The sequence below is a fragment of the Lissotriton helveticus genome, chromosome 2_1 (genome assembly GCF_964261635.1).
Source record: "Lissotriton helveticus chromosome 2_1, aLisHel1.1, whole genome shotgun sequence".
Classification (NCBI taxonomy): domain Eukaryota; kingdom Metazoa; phylum Chordata; class Amphibia; order Caudata; family Salamandridae; genus Lissotriton; species Lissotriton helveticus.
This window is the reverse complement of record NC_136059.1, coordinates 708,429,070-708,434,274: the sequence shown is the minus strand read 5'-3', so window position 1 is coordinate 708,434,274 and position 5,205 is coordinate 708,429,070. Positions and strand designations below refer to the sequence as shown.

Sequence of the window (5,205 nt, the reverse complement as noted above, 5' to 3'; positions counted from 1 at the left end):
CCATATGCGGGGTACACTAGCAGATAGCCTGATGTACCGCACACCTCAACTGCAGGTATTCAGACCCCTAAAGATACTGAATATCCTTTCAACTATATGCAGGCCCCCAGGATATGTACCTACTGAGTATATCAAGCCGTGTCGGCTTGCAGCTAGCCTGGTTGCCTCACACGCACTGCAGCACTTACAATACAGGTGTACACAATCCCTGTGCCATAGCACACTTCCGCTCACCACTTTTCATGAGCAACTGTAGACGTTTGTCTAATATCGAATTATTAGCCCAGCGGCCCTGTAGTGCAACTGATTCTCTGTAATGCGCTCTGACACCTATGGGTAAGGGCCGCGCTATCTAAAACACATATCGATAGGCAGCGCTACTGGTCCGTCCCCGCAGCATGAAGGGAGCATGAATCATGGCCTGTATTAATCGAAAATGTTCTTCTATGCGGCACTCTGACACCAAGAACAATGTTCATGCCAGGGCTTGGTAAGATTGTGTAACATGTACGCGCCACTCTTTTCTTGAAAGACAGCTTATGATCTGTACACTAGTGAGTAAGGTAGGGGTGGGTGACATTACCAGCATGTGCACTCGATCCCGCGATAATATCTGGTAAAGCGGCGCAAAACTCAGCACAACTCTGACCTGACCGCAATCACCTCGTGACGTGATCCTGCGAAGCCGCACAAACTAAACGGTGTGACCGATAGCATGCATGTGACGCGATCATGCGACAGGAAACCACTTAAACCGCGCTAACTCAGCCCAACTTAATGGAATTGACTAACCTCACAGCATGTAAATGCAAACCAAAAACAAGGAAACCCTTATTCAAGCCGCCCCTAAGTTATCAAGCCTGCACTCCGCGCAAGCAGTGGTTAGGCCAGGAATCCGTCCCCGAGACGCGGCCTAGGGGCAAGAAACCACTACACGACACGCGAGAACTCAACCCCCACGTGAATGGGGCAAGGCATGAGAATCAGTATTCCTACCCATGAACACCTGGCAATATCCAAAGGAAAGCAGGGACATAGGTTCACCGCTTCCCTAATGGTGAGTCCCCCACTTACAAACAGGGGTTGCCGCATCCAGTCCCACAATCATCCACGTGGTGCAGGGGAAAGGAAAATTTACAACCGGGTACTCATGTATCGCGACCTCTACGTAAACTTGACCCAGCAATGTACATTCGCTACTTCTTGACACTCGGACGCTATCTACTGTCACATAGCCGTGTGGCAATAGGGTTAGCTTTGTAACTTACTTACTTCACATATTTCCCCCTCCACGTGTGACATACTGTACCCGTTGAGAGCGCTTTGAGACCTCAGCTTCAGTCGGCGAAAACAAAATAGCATGTCAATAAAATAACTGGCCATGTAATGAACTCCAAAGATAGGACAGCCTCCATTTCAGCGTGGAAGGTGGCCTCTCGTTTGGGATATCGCGGGAACCGTGTGGCCTCAACCGTCCCGAGGAGGGGGGGGTCCACGGGCAATGTCTCGCATCCGGCACCCACCCCCAACAACTGCACTTAGACTGAACCAATGCCAAGCCACGTCTGTACAAGCAGGCCTTGTGTCCCGCATGTAATGATGGCAGACGCCAAGGCATACATCACCCACGAAGTACCCCGGTTAACAATACCAGACAACCTGGAACGCCACAACCGGGAAATACTCGTGTCCAACGAACCTATAAATGCGCAGTTACACATCGCGTTGCGGACTCCTGTCCATGCGACATGTAACTGCGCTGATGGACCCTGCATGACAGTGACCGAGCAACCTGAAATAAGAGCTATGACACATTCTAAAACTGCGCTCCAGTACAACCGGACAAGTGATACATTTTCACAAGTGTTAACAGCTGGTAGTCCTACCGCTCTGAGCCGTAAGCAATCATCCATGGAAAATGCACACCTCCCTACCCGCAAACGCATATCATAATTGTTGCTAGCGGGATTGCTCATGTCTCGCTGTCTAGCGCCTCGTCTACAGCAGACCTGCTGAGATAGCCAGGATCAAATCTGCAAGGCAGATCGCACCTCAACACTGATCTGCCCGAGGACCTGATCGTGATTGCGTAGTAGCCCAAACAAATCGCGCCACGGGCCTCGAGATACTACGGCATATTGATACTCTTCACCATACTCAAATAAGGACACTGGACCAAAATGCGCGCGAGATCGGCTTACCTCTCGTGCTGAAATATGCAGAGACACGTGTGAATGAATGGATAATTCGATTGGGCCTCGAGATACTATGGCCCATGATACCAAAATCATTTGAAAATACGGCCACAAACAACAAATTTGTGCACGTAGTAGGCTTACCCCTCGCGCTGAAATATGCGATGCCACGTGTAAAGAAATAAGTCATTCGATTGGTCTCGAGATACTGAGGCCCAAAGATACTATACGCCATTTGTAAATATGGACACCATTTACAAGATTGCGCCCGGAGTTGGCTTACCCATCGCGCTGGAAATGCAATGCCCTGTGTAAACATGATTAGTCACCCGATTGTGCCTCGAGGTAATGATACTACACACCATTTTTAAGTAAGGACACAGTCAACACATTTGCGCACGTAGGCTTACCCATCGCGCTGAAATAAGCAATGCCACGTGTTAAACTGAGCAAGACACTCGATAGGGCCTAAGGATACAATGACCCCAATACACAATACCCCCTTAGTAAATACAGACACCAAAAACTCACTCGCGCAATAATAGGCTTACCCATCGCGCTGCACATGCAATGCCACGTGTTAAATGAATAAGACACACACTGGCGCCTCGAGGTACTATGTTCCAATGATCGTAAATACGGTAACACACCAGCCTCGCGCTAAAATATGCAGAGCCGGGTGAAAAACGTAGAAGTGACACGAATGGGCCGTGGTACTATGGCCCCATGATACCACGCACACTGTAAATACGGACCCCTCCACAAAAATTGCGCACATCATAGACTTATACATCCTGCTGTACATGCAAAGCATTTACTCCAATGCACTCCTAACCCCGTAGACAGTATTCACATTTAACGCCTGTTGGCGAGAGGCTCACGTGCTGAGTCCAACACCGTGCTCGATATTGGGATGCAAGCACAAATAAAACACTCGCGGCCATGTGGCAACGTGCCAATGCTTCCCTCGTACGATTATAAATGTGGGGGTTCTCTTTCGCGGCACTGGCTGAAGGCGCCCGAAAGGTCACAGCTCTATGACGTAGAAGGCCTCTACAGGTCACTACACCCCACTCGCCCGACTCTCTAGCAAGGGCCGTCCTTACCCTGAGTTTAATCTTCACTTTTAGGAAACGGTTATGCAAAACCAGTAAGCTGCTCCAGGTGAGGCACGAACTCACAACCTTGGCATGCCTCAATGCAAGTACTGCTGTATAAGTACCGTGCGCTAACCGATTGCGCCACTGGAGCTCACAATCGACCAATCAACATTTTAATCCCATCATTGAACCATAGACACATTAAAAGGCATACACTGGTGCACAACGGCGTTACACTGGGGCATAGCTAACGTGATCACCCTATAAAACCTTATAACTAATAATTGGACACGTAGGGATGTAGGCCTCAGAGGCCCGCTTAACCCTAATAACAGCCGGGGGCCTCGACAATGTTCCTCCGTAATTACTATCTTGCCAGGCACTAGGGCGACTACATCCCACACGGTGTCCTGTATTTTCTAACTTTCCCCGACTATCAGTACCAACCTTGCATATGCAACTGTAACTGAATAGGCCCTAACAACAACTTTAATCTGGCTTGTCTGTAAGGTCATCTTGCTGCAACCGCCCAGGTCACCCATGCCCCGGAACCTTCAGGGGTGAAAACCTATCATCATCTACATGCATGCGCGCAGCTATTCCCGCCGCAAATGCATCTCCGGAGGACCTTCAAATCCGCTCTGATCCCTCAGCGAACAATTTATAGTGCTCCACAGAGCGGGAGATCCGGACGGGCACCCTACTGCCCCCATTGCCAATGCGGCGAAACTCGAAACTCGGCCCACACTCCAACACCAATACCGTACAATGCCGGGCACGAATGTATTGCGGCCGACGGGAGGAGGCTGTTGATGCCCCGCCACTCACCGAATACCCGATACCGACCAGGGACCCGGCGTCCTACGATCGCGGCTACTCCTCGGCACGACCACCTCGGCCAGAAGGACGAGGATAAAAAGAGTGTCCCGACGTGTCTGCCGCAACGTCCGGAGCGCCAAAGAGGCCGCACAATGGCCGGGGGGTGAGATATACCCTCACCCTGCCTGTGCCCCCGGACGTGCGTCACCAGACCGCCCCCCTCCACCTAGGCAACATGCCCTGAGGAGGGGTGGCCAACTTACCAGCTGGGGGAGGGCGGGGGCAGCCCTCCGTGACTAAGGGCCCGCCCTCCTGATGGCCACCGGGTAGCCTCGGGCAGGCGCAGATCCTGACCACAACGTGTTGTTCAGGTTTCAAAGTGCCGTTTTATTGCATTCAAATCTGCAGCATATTGAGATGACCAGTGCCCAGCATTACGCGTTTTGTCAGTGAAACACTGACTTGATCACATGACGTGCTCAGGGCCAATCCGCATTAAATACAAGTGAAATAGGTGAAAAAATGTTGTCGTGTTACACATTGCCCGCTCTTTTTTCAAACATAGCATAGAAATAGAAAAAATACTTCTACATATTGCATATGAATACCAGTAAAATACATAGTATCGAAGGGACTCTGTATGTGCAAAGATTGCAGTAAATATATAAATAAATATGTGCAATAAAGTGCTAGTGCAAAAAATTATATTTCACAATCCTAAATGTTCACCAAAGTTTACCTTAAATGAGATTTAGTCATGCCTGCAGAGCGAGTCCATGGGTATGCACAGGTCTTCAGTGTAGCCAGACTCGTTTTGGGCCCCCACCCAAAACGCAGAGATTTAAACAACTACAGGTGAACCATTAACTTCTTGCATCTCCGGTTTCCAAAAAGCTAATGATTAAGGAGGGGGGGCCTAAACGCATCTGGCTACACTTCAGGACAGTGCATACCCATGAACTTGCTCTGCAGGCATGAATAAATCTTGAAGCTAAATCGACCCTTGTTTGGGCTCTCTCATTTAAGGTAAACTTTGCGGTGTATGTTTACTGGCTTGCCTAGCCTCGAGAGAGTCCTGCTGCGTGAGCAGA

General features: G+C 49.8%; 1 non-coding gene across 1 annotated transcript; it reads right to left on the bottom strand.

Annotated features, from left to right (window-relative positions):
- Nucleotides 1–3,351: 3,351 nt before the first annotated feature.
- Nucleotides 3,352–3,446, bottom strand: TRNAI-UAU (transfer RNA isoleucine (anticodon UAU)). The gene is made up of 2 exons: nt 3,409–3,446; nt 3,352–3,387 (listed from the first exon to the last, which is right to left on the bottom strand). It is a non-coding gene; the product is annotated as a tRNA-Ile (tRNA).
- Nucleotides 3,447–5,205: the final 1,759 nt, after the last annotated feature.